This window comes from Corvus cornix, chromosome 4 (assembly GCF_000738735.6).
Source record: "Corvus cornix cornix isolate S_Up_H32 chromosome 4, ASM73873v5, whole genome shotgun sequence".
NCBI classification, from domain to species: domain Eukaryota; kingdom Metazoa; phylum Chordata; class Aves; order Passeriformes; family Corvidae; genus Corvus; species Corvus cornix.
The window spans coordinates 11,418,659-11,438,485 of NC_046334.1; the positions used below are offsets into that span (position 1 = coordinate 11,418,659).

General features: G+C 38.2%; 1 long non-coding RNA gene across 1 annotated transcript in view; it reads right to left on the reverse strand.

Annotated features, from left to right (window-relative positions):
- LOC104697270 overlaps positions 1 to 19,265 on the reverse strand; it is a 52,402-nt gene extending 33,137 nt beyond the window's left edge. Inside the window, exons 1-3 of the long non-coding RNA XR_005601712.1 lie at positions 18,753 to 19,265; positions 14,345 to 14,444; positions 7,541 to 7,690 (exon numbers count right to left, since the gene is read on the reverse strand). This is a non-coding gene — a long non-coding RNA (uncharacterized LOC104697270). The remainder of the gene's footprint in view (positions 1 to 7,540; positions 7,691 to 14,344; positions 14,445 to 18,752) is intronic.
- Positions 19,266 to 19,827: the final 562 nt, after the last annotated feature.

The window sequence follows — 19,827 nt, forward strand, 5'->3', positions numbered from 1 at the left end:
CACAGACAAAAGAGCTCACTGTGCATTGAAACACAGCACAGAAATCAGACAGACTGATCTGTAGTTTCAAGAGGGTTTATTCCTATAATGCAACCAACCAACAGTTGACACTTTACATCTGATTTTACCTTGGCATATGCTCCTCTAGCTAGGCACTGGGAAGAGTTTCCTTTCAGATCACACTTAATACTGCTCCCTTTTATGAAGTACTTCCCTTTGAACAGGTAATTGAAAATACTTGAGTGCATTTCATTATAGGATTATCTCCCAGTCACATTCTAATAGAAATATATTTATTGTTCTGCAAAGACTTGTTGAGCAAACAAGAAAAGCCCTTGCCCTTCACTAGTATTCTATTTACCTGAAGTCTGATTTAAAGAATTTTGATGGAATGGGCATCTCTGTGCAGCATTATTTTTTCAAGATGCCTATTTAGAACTTGTTCAGCATTAAAGTTAAGTCAATTGGTTACTTTCAGTAAGATTATAATAATTTCCTACCATGCACATTAACAACAAGATGATTCCACACTATTGGACTACCTTATAGCACAGAAGACTAGAAGTTATATAGCAATGAAAACAAAATTGAATGTGAGGCAGAAAAAGCATTGTATTTTTCAGGGTTGGAAGAGATAGCATGGGGAGCTGGGAGAGGGAAAAGGCTGGTAGAAGGCAAAAGAGTATTAAGCAGGTTTAACTGAGAAGTCCTGGAAGCAAGCTGTCCATGAAAAATATGGCAGCTTAGGTCTTGTGTCTGAAAGACACTTTGAAAGGTACCATGAGGAACAGGAATTTTTCATTTCCCCCTTCCCCTGTTCCTCTGCTGACATGTTTTCTCTCCACCTCATCCCGTACTCCACAACCCATCCTAGACCGAGAACTCCACCCTCCTCCCCACCGCCAAAGGCATCGTAACATCCATCCCCCATTCCCTGCCTCTGATTAACCTGCTTTTCTTCCCTGCCCTTCTGGGCAAGGAGAAACTCCTGAAAATGTGAGTTGAAGACAAGACAGAACCAGAAGCCGAACCCAAAGATCTGTGGATCTCAGAGAATAAAGCTTTCTGACCTTTTCCTGGCAGACCTGTGGCAGATGTGTTGGTAGGACAATATCTGCTTTGGATTTGGGCTATTTATATGGGCTGCCATTGCCTTCCTCATCCTCACATAAGCAGCAGCATGTGGGGCAAAGATGGATTCTTTAGACCACAGCAGTCCATCTTTGCCCGCTCAGGCACAAGCTAAACATGCAATTTGCAGCACCTACAGACGGACGCTGAAGAAAACCAAGCAAGTTGTATGCATATACAAGGCACTGTTTGCATCCTACAATCCTGTTAAGTGTCCTCAACAGAAGAGGCTGACTGTTTAGGCAGTAGTGCATGGAAATTTGAGAGCAGCTGTATGACATTTCAGGCCTCGAAGGCAAGCGTGTATACAAGTGCTGTCATCGATATCTTAGAGACTTCACCTAGGACAGATATCATACTCATCAGGGCTGCAGAGAGCTCCAGGTGAATCCAACCTGTCCCCCAGTTTTTGCCCTGTTTGTCAGTTTTCCTGCTTAGGGAATCAGTTGATTCACCCCAAACACAAGAGGATGTGTAGGTAAAACATGTTGGTTCCTAATTCTCTCAGATCTCGTTTCCCACCTGTTCATATTTTGAGTCTTGCCCTCCTGTCTCTGGCACTTCCAGCTCTGCTTCATAATCTGCCATTCCCCAGTCTGTCCAAGCACAGTTTCAGGACAGGCAGAGAAAGATCTCATCAAATCTGAAGCAGGAGTTAGTCAGGCATTAACTTGAGAGACCCTGGAAATTCTCAGTATTCATCACTGAACATAACACTTCACTGAAGGGGAAAAAAGACATTGAGAAGTAAGAAATTATTCTTTTTGGGGGGGGATAAAAGGGGAAAAATTATCAGTAATGACTCTACAGTACTTTGAATATTTAAAATGCTATATACTTTATGCATTTATGAGGTTGATTACAAAAATCACAATCACGAGAACAAGTAATGGGAATGTGGTGTGCAGACTAATCTTAAAACTTGGGAGTCAAATTCCAAATGCCTAGAAATGAATTTCCACTCAGTCCCCTATGAATTTACTCACCACAGTACCAACAGGACTACTTGAACAAAGGAATGTTCTCCTATTTAATAGTGATTACATATTATGTATTGTAATTATTGCTGCTCTTACTTCTATAATTATGGAGGCTTATTCATGAATATAAAATTCACAGTTTGGGGTGATGATCTATTTTGAGCTAATAGGCTAAATTCAAACATAGCTGTGTCCAGGTTTCCACTATAACCTTCTAAACTTCAGTGTCAGTAGAACTTACGGTTCATTACCTACTAATGCCCACAACTCATTTAACTCACATAATGATATAGATGTTAAGACATTACTCTCCTCTATTCGAAGACTGTACTACCTGCCACAGAGCCACATAAATCATAAATTGTAGTTGGTCTTTCAAAGGTCTTAAATTCTACTTTTATCAGGGACTCCCTTTCAGAATAAAGAATAGTGCTTCTTGCTGCGGTCAGTTCTAATATTATAGCTAAGAGTCTTGGTGGTGTTATTTTTTGTATTGTGACAGGCCTGATTACAAGAAGGAAATACAATGGAATCATAATGATGTTACTTATTTTGTATTGAAGAAAAAGTAGAGGCATGTTCTGCTAGGCATTGCACAAACACAGCATAGTAGACAGTGACTGCCCTGAGGAGATTACAGTCCCAGTAAGATTTACAAAGAGTAGGGAGTAAATGACATCCAGTACTAGGATTCTCTTTCTTGGTTTACTGATACATGACTGCATATCCCACCTAAATTATTTTATTTGATGAAGAGATATTTCAAATCACTAATGCAAAGGAAGGAATTTTGATAATCCAACAAATCCTAAACTTCAAGCCTCAGACAACATCTATTAGTAAAGATGCTGTTTCTCACACAGAACAATTACTGTATCTTCTGGCTTACATTCAGTGATGAATACCTGGGAGCTGTGCTTAAAGCAACTTGTTTAGCACCATCACCTACCTTGCATGCCTTCCGTGTTTAGCAGACTAGAAGGGGCCCAACATGAAAAAGTTAATAGCCCATTCCATGCATCCCTGACCTAAAGAGACAAAATCAAGCCAAAAGGAATACTGCTAGTCCTAGCAATGCACATATATCTCTATAAAGAAGTCTTCTATCCCTTTTTTGTTACATCTAGTGTTAAAAACAGCACTGCTAGTACAATAAAGGCCATGGGTTTTTTAAAAGTGCAAATAGAGAAAGGTCAGGTATTTTTTGTACAGAGAATTCCATCAAACTCCTGTGTAAAGGAAAATGGCCAATACTGCAGCTGCAGTGAGATTCCAATGCTGTTAAACTTCTTGAGGCTCACTATTACCCCAAGGAAATTTTTGTTTTTCCAGTTTCATAAATCTCTGTTTTCTTTATGAACAAAAACCAAACAACAATGTGAGCAGTTGGGCCTGAGCGTGTGACTTTATGGTCAGCAGGAGCTTTGCCAATGACCTTAGTGATCCCAGGAGGAGTAAAGCCAATGCACACATGAATTCTGGTGCTTTTCACTCTTCACTTCTGGATCTGCTTGTATGTCCTTAAATGCTGTACAAACCAGAAACATTGATTTCCCTTAATGCCTAGGTCAGCATCTGTAATGATTTAATTAAAAGCTTGCTCTCTGAGGGGGTTTGTCTCCGTGATGATATCCGTCCACTCAGTTATTTCGTTTCTCACTTCTTGAACTGAATAAAGTAGTAACCTTCATATTTTTGAAAACAAAATTTTCTATTAATTTCATCATTATTAAATCAGATTTAATTTTCTACATATGTTGACTTATCTCAGTTGGTCCAAATCCTTACTGAGGAGTAAGGTTTCTTCCTCTGACTTACCTGCTTCTGATACCTACACACAGCTTAGTCACATTTAAGGGTAATTAAAAATATTCCGGTCTCATTCTGTGGCACTGTGCAGTTTGTGAAACATGAAAAATTTCCAATTTGTACTATTTTATCTCTCAACTCAGTTGCTTTTTTTATTTTAAAATATGTTTGACCATTTTACTGGTATCAAATCATCATATCAAAGCATCAGATTCAAAAGAGCGATGATGCTGTGAATAAGCTGCATTGCTTTGCTTTTCATATGCCCACAGCTGAATTCTTTAGAAGGTCCCAATTTCAGTCAGGCTTAACCTCTGCCCTCATTTATGCCATCAAACACAGCTGGGTAAAATTCAGCATAAAATCTTTGGTTTATCCCTTTTGAAAAAGCGATGTGTGAGAAAATTAGAGGATGGTTTAACTTAAGTTATAACCTAAGATTTCTCAGTAAGACAAGCTGCCAGAAAGTTGTATAGTCAAAGCAAAAATCAAGCTACCAAAATATGTCATACTCATTCTTTTGGAATGTTGTCACCTGAAGCAAAGAGAAACCATGATTTTCAACACAGTTACATTTTAAAAGAAAATAACACAAAATATTTTAAACTGAAATGTAAGAGAAAACCCACAACATCTCTCTACCCCATTGCCAAATGTTTTAATTAAAGGTTTTAGAACAAATTATAGAAGGACAATTTTGTAAAAAAAAGGAATTGTTTTGTTTGGAAGTCTTATGAAATGGTGTGGAACCAGATAGCAATTTTTGGTGTGTGTTGGTTGTTCTACCACAAGTGTTACTTTTTCTCTGTCACTAAAACAAATCAATTAATGGAAGTGTACTATCTTGTATGTTTGAAAGACTGTTCTTGCTTAATAAATACTCTTCTGCAATCCAGAAAAAAACCAAAAAGGTTTTAAAAGAAATTAATTCTTTTGTCATGTCATGGTCTGGGGTTTTGTTAGTAGTTTGTAACGAATATAGTTTTAGTAGTCTATAAAACATATTAACTGTGTGTGTCTGTATGTTACTACATACATATTATAATGTGCTTAAACCCACCTGCATGATAATATACAGTAGCGTGTCTGTATATGTAATGCACATGGAGCAGTGTGGATAGATAGACAGCAAAACATGTAAACCGCTGCAATGTTTTGAAGTATTGGCAATTAAGCCTGTTTCTTCCTGAAACAAAATCACAGATACAATTCTAAAATATGCAGAGACATGCATATCTACACAAAAACTAGAATACTTTTTGCATTATGACTCCTATTTGTTCAAATGTTCCCAAACATGAAGTCCTCAGGACACACAAAGCCCTAGAACACACCTAGGTTATGTCAAAAGGGGAATTATAAAAGTTAAATATCTGCTCAAAGTATAGTTAGCAGTCCACTACTATTTTCAGAATGCTTAAGTCACTGGACTGCATGAAAGAACTATTCTTATTAACCTTAACACACTTAATCTAACAAAAAATAATTACCATAAATTTAGCTCTCTGACCCTTCCAGAGCCTAAGCTTAATCATAGCCCTATCTGCCCAGATGGTTTTATCAGACTTGGAAAATGGTATCATTTATACCACCAGGTTCAGGCAGAACCTCTTGATTCTTCCAACCTCTCCTGTCTCCAGCCAGTGTTCAGCAGTAGCTACAGGTGTCAATACTAATCCCAATCCTAACAGCATCCTTAACCTTATGAAAACCCATCAGGAACCACATCCACACCTAACCAGACAGCCTATGTCAGGTCTGCTCTGAATTTAGCCCAGAAGCTTCTTCCAGACCATAAATTTACCTTTGGTTTTCTTGGAGACCTACCCCTAGAGGGGTGGTGCAAAACAGGCAAAAAGTATTCAAATGGGATGTTCCTAATTATGAAAGTAAGAGAACTCTTATTGGAGGTAAATGGATATTTTTTACTCAGTCGTACATGTCAAATCCCTTTTATCCCTTGCCCTTTTTGTTGTGGAAAGAGGCAAAGTATTTTAAGGAGAAAAGCAGTCCTTTAAATAAAGTTGAAGGACCAGTAAAGTACCTTCTTGGGAATTTTGCAATTAAATTTTATCACAGCAAAAAGAGGTTATGATGAAAAATTAGGTCATTGGTGAATCAAGTAAGCATGCAAAAGCAGAAATGAAGTGAAGAGGAAATAATGTAAATCAACTTCAATTTATCTACGGAGAGAAGCTAAAGAACCCAGCTACAGCAGGAGATGTGTTCAAAAGTTGGTTTGGCCTGTCCACCAAACACTTGGGATCTCAAGCTGATGGGACAACACAGACAAAGTCTCTATTTCCAGCACAGCCGTTCCGTCCTTTTGTTTTCACTGTCTGGAATACGATTCTGAGCAGAAGCTACTGCCATTCTTTGTAACAAAAAGAGCAGGTAAGTGTGGACACTGTTCATCCTTTAGCACATTTAAAACATGACTGCAGACAAAGAAGCACATGTGAATGGATGCATGTTGATATTGCTTAAATTCTTCCAACATTTTTTCCAATAAACTGAGCAAGAACAAACTGAGACCTCATAGAGTAGTAGTCTCAGTTTGAGAATTTTTCAAACTGACATTTGAAACTTCAGATCTAGTCCAAACTGCCAAACAAAACTTATTCTGTCAAAAATACATTTAACATTGCTATTTTTTTGCCAAAAATATTTTGGAAAAAAAATGGTCTTCTATGTTGTTTTTTAAAACTTATTTACAATATTTCAGTGTTTGAAACCACATTATACAACTGAACTTCAAATACTTTATGTGAAAACTGAAAGCACACATATGTCAGAACTATCCATCACTGGAATTCATTAAAATGAAATCAAGATTGGTATTTAGCATTTTGTCATTTTACTTTACTTGAAACATGTTTTAGTTGCTCAAATCATGAATGTGATGTAGTGGACCTGTTCCAGTCTACTTCAATGAGGCTTCCACTGGATCTCATATCCTGTGGAATTATGAGATGTTTTAATTGCTCAAACATAAAAAACTATGAAAGGGTTTCATTTTCTTAATTTGAAGGTTTCGTTTTCTGCCATAGACAACTCAAAGCATAGCCTAATTTTAGTTCTGTGACTGAATAGAAATCCTCACTTTGTACTTTACACATTCTACACTTTATAAGTACAACCCTTGGCACAATTACACATTAATTGACTCATTCTCATTGGTATTTGTAAGATAATAACAGAACTTTTTTGCACTGCATTTATATTCTATGGAGACTGCTTATAATTTTTAAAATAACAAAAATAGGAACTTTTCTTTCCTAGTATTCTTCAAATTCCTCTGTGTCTCAAACAAATTATTTTCACTGATGATGTTTCAAAAAAAACCCTCCCAACACAAAAATCCCCACATCAACATGTGAGCAGGAAGGACCTGAATTAGCTACCATTCTCCCAGAACTGCTAGTCTCTTGTGATAATGGTATTTACCTGCCTGCAACTACATATCAAGACATCAGTAGTCCAAAAAAAGTGAGTTGTAAACTACATTAATTGTGCATTTCCTCTTTTTTTTTTTCGTGAAACACATAGTGAGACACAGCCTTCTCCATCCCTAGAAAATGGCAAGGAACATTTCTACATTAGTGGAAAAGGTTATTCACCTTGCATTCTTTTATGAGACAGTAATTGCTTCTCTGAGTTATTGCCAAATGGTGCTGGAAACACTGGTTATGTGATCTCTGAAGTCTTCACAGACTGGCATCCACAGGCCTCTTTGACTGAGCTGATCAAATTCATTCACCGGATCCCTGCTAAAACACAAGATTTGCCCCCACGTCAGAGAGGGGAGTGAATGGCAAGCCCAGCTTCTTTTTAGTCAGGTATCAGATCTGAGAGGAGAAGCAGTAGCTCCCACATGAGGGGCAGTTAAACTATACCTAGAGGATGCAGTTTGCATGGACTACATGAAGTCACTCAAAGAAAAGGCAATCATTTGCAGCCTGATGCCTGCTTCAGAAACTCGGTAGCAGAGAGGATCAAGAATGTGTCCAGCATACCAGTCTTTCACTTTCTTACCCCCACAGCAGGAAATCTGTCTTCAGGCAGATGGCTAATATCACCCAACTCTCTTTCTCCTCCAATACTCACTGAAACACCTGTTCTCCCTGGGTAAGGAGAAAGCAGAACACAGGGCCTAGAGGACTCCCCTTTTTTCTCCTGGGAACTGCAGTTCTTTATGCTCTATCTTTAGGATCACAATGTGTTCTAGGTTAAAATTCTCGAACTCCCTGAGTCCTTTGACTCTTCCTTGCCTAGAGGTTGGGAAGAATATCACATTACAGAGAAGTCTGATGTTGTACAGCAGACTCACAGATCATAAAGTGACTCTGCAAATATATTCCCCACTTCTAACAATGACTGTGCTGATTCTGTGCTGCCTTTCAAGTAGAAGAGTGATGACATTTCAGAAATAATGTAATTTCACTGTTCTGAATGAATGAAAAAAACCCTCATGGAAACCAGAGGCTTTAGATCAAGATCATCTCAATTATTTGGAGGCCATTTTTATCCTTTGCAACTTTCCAAGATAAAGAGAGTAGGATTGAGACCTATCCAGCCTCAGACACTCTATCCTGCTTACACTGATCATTTGAGCCTCTGAGAATCTGGACTCCCATCTCTTTCAACTGCCTTTAAAAATAAAATATTGGTTTTATCTCACAAGGAAGAAAATGGATATGATTATTTACATCCTCTAGGGATCTAGCACAACATTTTTGTCTAAAAAGTTCACTCAGTTCTGCCATGTTTGAAAACACTGTCAATCTAAATTAGCTCCAATTTTCCTGGTTATTTCACTGTTTAATATAATTTTCCATGAAGCTATTCTTTTGGGGCACGGATTTTTTTTTTTCTTTGTTCAACTGAGTTTTTGCTAATAGAAAAATATCTCTTCCATCTGGTGAGAACCTCCGGAGGCTATAGACATTAATAAAGACAAGGGTCACAAGCTTATGCAACAATTTTATTTTTAAGAAAATATTTCTCCTGGAGTTGTCTTCTAAAAATTAATACATATCAAATATGATTGCTGAGGGAAATAAGGAACATTTCTTGAATAACACCAGTTTCTCCTCATTTCTGTTTTACCCTTAAATGTAATGCCCTCTGACACCATTATCTTTGAATTGCATTTCTGTAGTATATTATAGAAAAGTCATTTAATGATGAAGGTTTAAGCTGCCTTGTGAAAAAAGGACTATTTTCATGAAAGTGAAGGGGGTCTTTTAAAAGGAAGGTTAAAAAGACATTGTGTTATGCTCCAGAATAATCTTAATAATCTTAATTCTTACCATGCTAGTGCAGATCTTGAAAATCTTACACTTTCTTCCCCATTCCCTCTTCTCAAAATTACTCCTTCCTGTGAGTTTCAGAGTCCTGCAGTGTTTTATCTTCTACAATATCCACTTTTCCCCACAAAATTCTGTTCCAGAATTTGCTTCAAATAGGTAAGCTTCTTTTCAGAGCATAATTAACAGTATCAGGATAACAAGTACATAGATCTCAGCAAGACAGATACTGTACCAGAGCTGCCCATCAGAAACCTTATCTAATTTTCCAAATTAAATTTTCCTTTACTTTTCATAAAAGTAAAAACCTTGATGCATTGAGGACATGAAAACTGTGGGATTTTCACTCCCAGAAGCCCTCAAGCAGAATGGTCTCAGTCCTGTTTAAGTCATTCTTTAAAGGAGTTAATATTTAATCGACACCAGTCAGATCCTTTCCTAAGATAACTACAATATTCCGTCCAGGAGGATGACTTGGGAATGCCTCTGCCAGTTCTCCTTGCAAGAAAATATTTTCATTTATTCCTTGCAATTTCAGAAGGCAAGGAGCAGCCTTTCTGAAAGATACCTGATATCTGTTCCTCTTGGGACCCCAAATGGTGGGGTTTTTTCAAAATTTCTCCATTTCAAGATTTGTGCGGCCAACAGTGGGAAGATGGCTAAGTCTGAAGCTGCACCTTCATTGTACTTGAAGAAAATTTTCTCAAACACAGGAAGGAGATGTAGCAACAGCTTTATTTGCCAGCTAGAGGTAGAATAAAGTGAAAGGCAAATTTCCAAATCCAAGTCTTAAGTAAAGTAATATGAGCTGTAATTCAAGTCTCCTGAAGACTTTACAGGAAGCACTGAAAGCTTGCTTTCCTACCTAGATAGTAGATAGATCTAAGACTAGAAGAGTTAACAATCTGTCATTTATCAGATAGAAAATGGATATTGACACTGTGACTTTTTGTATTACAAAAATCTCCAAACCAAAGTAAGAATCACCTGCTAATTAATTTATATTACAGCTGGTTATGTTAGGCTTCCAGAAAAGACCAAGCTTTTCTTGGACTGTTTTTCACTCTCTTTATTTACAACCTAAGCAGACACTAATGGAACTGCAACAGCAATCTGACGACATCCTGACAGTCCCATGCTGCCAGCCAATTCTAAGAAAAACTTTACCTGCAACATATGGCTAAAAGCCTACTACCATTTTGCTGTAAGTTGTGGCAAGTCTCTTCTCTTTCAGATGATCTCAACTTCTAACATCCTACCTCCCCCATTAAAATTCTAACTGACACAGTCATTGTCACTTTCTGACATGAAGGGGTCCATGGAGCCAGTGAGGCATTCATTGGTGACCTACATAGAAAACCTGTGGAGCCAGTGTAAGGGTGCTGCTGAATGCCCTGAGATGTCAGTTCGTGTAAAGGAATTCCTGGTGTTACCACTTCATATGGAGTTAATGTTTTGCAGGAGAGAAGGTGCACACACTATGCAGAACTGGGACCAATTTCTGTGGTAAATTATTATTATTCGCCTTTGCTTGCCTTCACTGAAAATCCTTGCTTGATGGCCTGCTGGCACCTACACAGAAAAAGAATGTAGGGCAAGACCTCATTCAGCCATCCCTCTTCAGAATCAGGCGTGCTTTAGATTGTCGGGAAGAGCAGACCTCTGTCGACAGCTACAAAAATCTAGATTGAATCTTTAGTGGACCTTTTCCCTTTCTGACAGGCACACAGGAATGCTAGTGTGGGCTATTCTTTTCCAACGACATTATTTGCGTGACACTTCTTTTCCAGTTGTCAGCTCCTTGTGTGTCAGAGGCAGTACCATACATGCACGGGCTGTACATTGGTGTGGGATTTGGGCTGCCCCCTTTGCTTTAATGCTTTTCAAGAATGGGTATTTATTTTTGGAATATTCACCAGACTTGGGAAAATCCAAAACTGACAGTGCCTTCAACATCTGCACTGAAATACTGCTTTCCTCTGTAAACTAGTTTCTACATGAAAAAGTCTGATGAAACTGAAATCCTGAAAATACATACTAAGCCCTGAAACACATATCACAATTGAAAGGAGAATGTTTTCTTTGTTATCCTTTTATTGATTACCAAACTTCACCATTAACCTAATCTAGATAATTCTTGTGTTATTCTGAGGGGCCACTGGCAGAAATTCTTGAGCACTGGTCAGACATAACTACTTTGGAAAATCTGTGGTAAAACCATGCTGGGAAAAGAGGCTACCCATAAAATAAAAATACTTTTTCTACTCCTTTAGGTGAAGAAAGATGGATTTTTATGCCATCAACATGGAATCCTTTCTAAAATCAGTGGGTATTGGAGAAACACACAGATTTTGTTGCACAGATATAGTATCAAAATGGAGTCACAAGGCTCCACTTGAGAAAGGAAAACATGTTTTTTTCTGACTGTTGCTCCACTTTGAGTCCTTATTAATTAGTAAGGAGAAATACAGCATTTTTCATATATGTTTCATTAAAAATTGTTACCAAGATTTCTGTAGTGATGCTTTTTTCTCTTTACATCAGTAGCTTTTGCAGCCCATGTGTTGTATTGATTTTCTCCTGAGAATATTTATGGTATGTTTGGCTATGACATTTCACTGCACTGATTTTGAAGATAATGTGTAAATAAATTGTCAATGGTTTACTTTTTCAGGGAACCAAAGTTGAACAACTTGCTGGTCTTACTAGGATTCAGAAAAAATCTGATGTAATGTGCTGAGTGATAATTTTCTGGAACATATTACCTGACATTTTCTCACCCATGTTCTTTGATACAAAGAAAATCATATTTTGTAGACAGTGAAAATTAGATTTTCTGTATCAGTTTGGCATGTTTTGTGAAAACAGGCAGATTCAAAAGTTATCAGTCTAGTAAGCAATAATAATAAATTAATCTCATCCAGAAAGATAACTGGTATCATTCAAAGAGAAATTAACACAATAAATAATTTTTAAATAAGCATTTGAATAGCCAAAATTGCCATTATAGAGTTGGCTGCAGAAAAGAAGAGGAATGAATAAAATATATGTGTTTAAAATATAATAGGGTCACAGAGTAAATTTGAAAACTGGATTGAAAAACTAGTGAAACACAGTCAGTGAATAAGACAAAGATTTTATATGAACCTGCTTCTTTTTACTTCGGTTTTGCACATAAAACCCACAGCTCTTCAGCTGATTAGTTTTCATTAGATGATCAAAAGCAGCACCTTGTATGACTTTCACAATTATTTTGTCCTCTCAGTTGTAGACATGGTACTAAGTGATGTTTTTAGCTCCTTGATAGATCCAAGCCTTTTTAGTGTAGCACATTTTCCTTTCAAGTGTGGCAACATTTGAGGCATTATTGAACACCAACAAACAAAAAGCCCAAACAAAAAACAGACCTCATTCTTCTTTGGGAAAATAGATTATTATGTTTACTATATTTCAGGACCACAAGATGGATATTACTCCAAGAACCGGCTTTGTTACCTTCATGAGAAAGTTCCATTGTGTAACCAATGGTGCAGAGCCAGGGTAAATTGCATAGGAGAGCTTTCCTTTCAAGTTAAATAAAGCTTGAGGACAATGTCAGACCATCACGGCTGACCCCTTCACATGCCAGTGAATTACCCATTGCCGAAATGATCAGTGACCTGTCTAAGTCTTCCAGCTAAAGCAAGAATGTTAGTTCTTAAAAAGAGAGCCTGGCCATGCTGTTGAAAGACCATGGAAGATGAGACCTGAAAGCCATGAAAGATTAGGAATTTACTTGAGATATGCCAAGATAATCTCAGAAAAGCTACTGCATGAAAGCCAAGAAGAAATGAGTAGCTCCCTGGATATTCCAAGGATTTTTAGACATGTATCTGTTGTATGTATTCCTCGGTGTCTGCTCCAGTGTCTGTCACAGAGCAAGTTCTCACTGCTGAACACAACTTCTGCCATGGCATTAACCCTGTTGCCTCAAACCCATGGAAGATTAATGCCACTGACACTAAAATTTTTCCTGCCATTTCATTAAAATTAGCCAACAATTTCTGAGTTTATTGGAGGACAAAATCAGACATGACTATATAAATCTTGTTTTCTTAGGAAAGTGGATTAAAAAAAATTTAAAGGTGCCTGGCACTGACCTGCAGAAAAAAATCATAGCCCAGGCATTCAATGTCACCATGAACATATTAGTAGGGCATGAAAGGCAGTGGAGAGGGGTCTCTGTCGCACCTCCCACCTTGCTTGGGATTCCCTATGTGATCTACAACTCTAAGTTGTCTTGGGTGTTTGAGAGAAAGAAAAATATAAATAAAAATGCCAGAAACCAAATTAGCATGAGAGAAAGGATTGCCTCAGGCACCTGACTGAAGTCCTGATACATGACACTTAACTGCAGTCATTATTTCAATGTGAAGATGTCACTCTGCCACCCCCAGATACTGACAGGCTCCTGCTGAGATCAAACCCCCCACCATTATCCCTTGTCCTATTATAAAATATCTCCTATCTTCATATTCAAAGACATCTACATATAATAAAGCTCTCTACAGCCTTATTGACTGATCTATTGAAAAATAATGCAAATGGAATGCTGTAAATTCACATAGCTTGTTTTCTGCCTAATCTACATAGCCCACTGTTTAAGCCCTCCTTTCTATTAATTTCCATTTCATACAGAAACCAGAACTGAGCACCGTTTCTATCTGAAAATTCTGTATGTGTTCATTCCAGGATGGCAACCAATCTTTTCCCAGAGCATCATGCTGAAAGCAAATGTTGAGGCAATCATCTACAATGTATTTAAAAAAAAAAAAAAATCATAAAAAAGCATAGCCAAAACCAGACAAAATATTTCCACACACTCTTTTGCACAGTTTAACACTGCAGTTTTATAAGCTGATTCAAGTAATCCATGTAGGACATTCTTGTTCAGACAAGCCCTTCTCAAATCCATGATTTCAGAACAGTACAAGTGAATGTGAACAAATGACAAACTGAAGCAAGATTCAAACCTGCACAAAGCATGTCTGCGAGCATCAATCCATTCATTACCACCAGCTTCCCCTCCAAGCCAACATACTTGATTTTCAGTACCATCATCTTTACAGCACCTACCAGAGGCCAAATCCCACTGGAGAGCCTGAACTTTATTCTGCCATGTGTTGTACTGAAATCAGTCTATTTCCAGGACACACACTTTCAAGAAGAAAATGTACTGAAATGAAATGAAAGGAATGAAATAAATGTGCTGGCATTTAGCGGTCAAAGGGGAAAATGTGTTAAACATTTCATCTCTATACATGAAAATTTTGTAGTATTTTTAAAATTTTAATTCCTCTGTTTGGAATCTATCCCAGCTACTTACACACATTCCCTATGTCAGTGTCTGGGAGTCCACCCCACCCCTAGAGCTTTCATCTTAAAAGCCCTCTGAGAGCAACAGGAGAGTCATGCCAATAGGAATGCTGGCACAGAAAAGGCTGCCTGGCCTAAACTTGCAAATAGGAACAAAACATTTCAACCCAATGCACAGGCTGGGGCCACAGTGGCAGGATATAGTGACAGAGGCAAGAAAATCAAGGCTGAGCATCTGTGAATGAAGGATAATGCTGTACTGCTGCATATTTCTTATAGCTTTGGAGGCTAGACATGGGAAATGCTCTTTCCTCTCAGCTCAGTTAGATCAACACTGAACAGTGCAATTGCCTGAGCTGTAAAACAGTCCTTTTGTCACTTTCCACTAATCGCTAGTCTGCCAAAAATGCATTGCTCATTCTGTCCTTTGCCAGATGTAATTGAGGCAAATTCAGGTGCATACCAAAGTATTTTTTGCGTATCTTTTGTCACATCTCAGTTTGACAGCATACTATTAAATAACATGGCCCATGGTATAAAAGGAAAGGCTGTAGTGAGTATTCATAACTTTTGTACAAACTTATCATTTCTGATGTCTTATATTTTAGAGGACATGTTTAGAGGACATGAAAGTTGTCTTCTTTCACCTTCCAGCAAACAGAAGTCTGAGCTAGGTAAGAGTCAAACCCCTGCCATGCCTTGTCAGGGCGGCTAATGGACTGCAGGGCACAGGGATGGCTCCTTGCTCTCAGCTGACTGTGCTGTGAGGGCTGTCACCTGGGGAGTGTGCTCAGCATGCCAGGGCACTGCAGCCCTTCCTGCTTGGCTGGATATTGCTGCCCTCCTCAGAGCAGGCTGGGGACGCTTCCTAGAGCATCCTGCTCTCCTCTCTGCCATGACTCTGGGACTGGCTTGCCCTTTATTATTCTAGGTCTGTTCTTAATCTCTCTGTAGCTATTCCTGTCCCATGACTTAAAACCTTAATCTTTTTCTAGCACCTGCATTTGATTTTAAAATGTTCTACTTGGCGCTTGACATCTTTTGAAGAATTTCACCTGCACTGCCTACAGCCTTCTCATGCCTGTTTTATGTATCACCTTCCACTCAGAGAGTAATATCATTAGCGCACTGTCTGCATAAAGCTTCACTTTGACATCAAATACAATGTTTTATTATACTGTAATTTTGTCAATTTCTCTGCGGCACTTAACAGTGAAGAGATATCTTTTTTAAATCTTAGTGTTGTCTGAACCGTCAGAGCTTATCAAGCCCCCTGAGTGCCAACATGGGTCTTTTTTATGCTGTTATTTCTTGGCTGAGTAATTTCAATATTCTGTGTTTTCCTAGTTGCAGTCACTTGATCTTCTTGACATTTATAGTAAGTACAGTAATCCAACTACGTGGATTTAATTTCCAAGTTGAATCTCGTTTTCTAAGAATTACCACAACCAATTAAATGTGTCTCCCACTTAGGGATTGTCCAGCTTTGGTAACTGGAATAGAAGGCTAGAAAGAGAGGAGAGTGTAACCTGAGTTCCTCGCTGGTGGAGAATTTCATGCAGTGAGGCCTGAGAATGTGGTAAAATACAGAGTTATATATTTTGCTTTAGAAAATGAGGGTGTATGCATGCACAGTAACTAGAACAGCTCTGCTGTTACCAGTGAAAAGAATGTCTATGTAATCTGAGTTGAATATGTTGTAATAATGTTCAATGTGTTCAATAAATAGAGATTTATTAGTTCATCCAGTGCTGCATTGTCAAACTTACCCACATTTCTCTCTATCCAATTGGAAAATCCAGGTTCTAATATCAGTGAAAATCCAAGTTCTAATATCCTATCAGGTAAGATTATATCACATCAAACTTTTCAGGTCTTAACTGCTTTTCCCCTTTGTGGTAGCCCTGCAGTTATGGCTTTTATTTTCTTTATAGCAGTAGTTTTCTATATGCAGAAAACACACCACTGCATTGTTAGTTCCATAACATTTCCCTCTTGATTTGAAGAGCATCCAGGAAAACCATGAAGACAGCAAATACCTTAATATTCATTCTCACTTTTAATCCCATTCAGATCATGACTCTGCATTGTCTCTGTACCTTCCCCCTCAATAAAAAGAATAACTTCTTGATAATAACATTCCTAATTTTTTACAATATTAATACTGTACTATAAAGACAGATGCCTGTGCAACTTGCATCACAATCAACTTTTTGCAGTTAGTACAAAATTTGCCTTTATTTATGCTATCCACTACTACTTCCCAATTTTTACCTTTTTTAATTTCCTGAATACTTTATACCTTTTTTCAAAGGTGTTATGTTTGCTACAGTCTAATAGCAAGGTTCCATTCCTGCAATTCATCAGCCTCCATCAGACATTCATAATCTGGGCTTCTGGTATCATCACAGGAAGCAGTGGATTTGAGGAGAAGGAGTAAAATCAAAACCACAAGCAGGTACATATGATGCAGTGCTTCCCCAGTATTTATCTAAGAGGCTTTTAAAAATTCAGCTGTTGTGTTCTTGCCCTGTATCGGCTCTGGTGAAGCAAACTCTTTGGTTTCTTTGCAGTTTTGCACAATGTTTGAGGAACTTTCACTGCCTCAGGAATGCTCTTTATCCATTATTTGTAAGCTTTCTTCCCCTGTTGCTTCCTGTGCTGTATGTTGTGTTGGACTGCACGTTTTTGTAACAATGCTTGTGTTGAGGGCAATGAGTGAGGCTTTAACAAGATAATACTCACAATGTCTGTGTCCTGCTGGAGGCTAAATAGGCATCCCCCTCTGCAAGGGAGGCAGTGCAGATGCCGAACTTGGGCTGGAAGGTGATAAGCCAGACCCTACACAGAGTGGAGAGTGGAAGAGGAAGAGAATTTGGAACCTCTTGGCTTCCAGCTGCCTGTTCTGACAAGCCACAGGACTGGAAGCTATACTGGATTACTGTAAATGGATTCTTTAAATGACCTTAAAACACTCATTCATGACACTCTGGGGAGACTGAATGGCACTGTTAAATTGTGTGCAGTTGAAGCAACCATGGGCCAATTAGCCTCAGCTGCCGAATCTTCCAGTAGAGCACTTCCTATCAGCATCAGTGCTCACTTTAGCAAGTTCCCAGGAATAAATCTTTTGACACATTATGTCCCAAAAGAGAAAGGGGTGGGGACTTAGGGCACTCTGAGCACCTCACTCTCCCAACAAAAAACCTCAAAAGTTAATCTGAAAAGGAAGGTTGTTAAAGTAATTTTGACCCTTGAAGAATACAGGCTGTCAATACAATCACATCTAACTGAAAGCATCAAATATAGTTTATACCAGAAATTGTAATTCCACTTCACAAAGTGTTCTCTCTCAGCAATACAAAATGGACAAGTAATTAACCTGTCATTTTTTAAATTGAAAAGTATGTACTAGGCAATTGCTTCATTTAATTAAAAAATACAATGTTGAAAAAAAATAAAAGCAATAAAATAATTAGTCTTAAAAATTAGTCTTAAAAGGTTATTCATTGAATACCTGCTACCCCCCTGCCCAAAAAAACCCTCAAACCTCACCATGAGATCCACCAGAATTTTGTTCTTTATTTAAGGCAGAAAAGTTGTAGTCCATTCAGAAAATAGTATAAGAGTTTGTTCAAGACATGCAGAAAGTCTACAAAAAGCATAAACATGATCATTTTCTACATATCCCCAGGGATACTTTCAAACAAATGTATTGATTCATCTGTAGTGAATTCTATAAGAAAATTAACAGAGACAGAAGCTTGAAAGAGTCCTACTTGCCACTGATTTTTCATCAAACCAAATGAAGGAAAGTAGAAATAATTGTACCTGCTGCTGTGTTGTTTCTCATCATAAAGGTCCAACAAAGAAAAAGAGGTTTCCTGTGAAACAACTACAATGTACAAAAAGGATAAGCCACTGAGTGGACACTGCCAACAAAAGCAGTTTGCTTGAGGTAATGATAATGTCAGGAAACCATAATTAATATCAAATGTCTAGACTTAAATACAGCCTGATCAACACTGCTTCTCTCCAGGTATTTAATTTAGAGAAAATACTTGCTCATAATATTAACCTTGGGTTATTATTTTATGCAGAGCAGTCAGCCAGGAAGTCCAAAGAGCCACATTTCTCATAAGGAAAAATCCACCTTTTGCATTCTTACCTCTTGAAGCTCTGCTTCCTTTTCAGTTTAGATAGGCTAGGTAGAGACGGAGGAAAATACATGAGGAGTGTCACCGATGAACTTTCAAGTTGTTTATACAGATCCTCAAGAAGAGGTAACTTCTCAGCTGGCTCTTGTTGAGGGAGAACACTTGTGTGTCAAACAGAGCATTGTACTGAACAGTTTCTGAGGTAAGGATGAAGTCCTTGAAAACCTTCTGTCCATTTAGCTGCATAAAAACTAATTCCTACTGTGGGAAAGAAGATAGACTGTTGCTTTCTCCAGTGCTACAAAGAAGATAAGACACAGCTCCTTGATTGAGTGAAAATTGCCGGTGCAGCAATTAATCTACTGCCAGTCCTACTTTGTCCAAGAAGTTGAATCAGAGGAGGCTTAGGTTGGATATCAGGAAAAGGTTGTTCACTTAGAGGGTGGTTGGCACTGGAACAGACTCCCTGGGGAAGTGGTCACAGCATCAAGCCTGACAGAGTTCAAGAAGCATTTGGACTATCCTCTCAGGCACATGGTATGACTCTTGGGGATGTCCTGTGCAGCGCCAGGGGTTGGACTCGATGATCCTTGCCTGTCTCTTCCAACTCAGGGTATTCTGTGATTCTAAAATAAGGGAAAAAATTCCTTATAGCTCAATGTAAGTTTGGGACAGATCAAGTCCTGAAATCATCATTGTGAAAACATAAGGTTTTAATTGTCCAGCATCAAAGGTACGATTTCTTCTCAGAAAATGTTTGGTAGAGACCTGCAAGCTCAAGAGACTAAAGTTCCTTGGCATTTCCAAATACTGGAAGTCAGGGAAACAGTTTCAGTTACACCATGGATTCCTTCACCTCTTTGTCCCTTGTACACTGTGGCTTGCAAGTGATTCTTTGGAATGGTCTCTTAATCCTCCTGTCTTTTAAAGTACAATTGACTCCACAGGGAAATTGAGAGGGGTAAATTAAAAAGTTCTGTGCAAATATCTGTTTTATAAGATTGTTAAAGGCACATTCACCTTTGAAGTTATTTCAAACACAGAAATATCCGGAGCTGGAAGTTAAGCAGGATATTTTGATAAGCC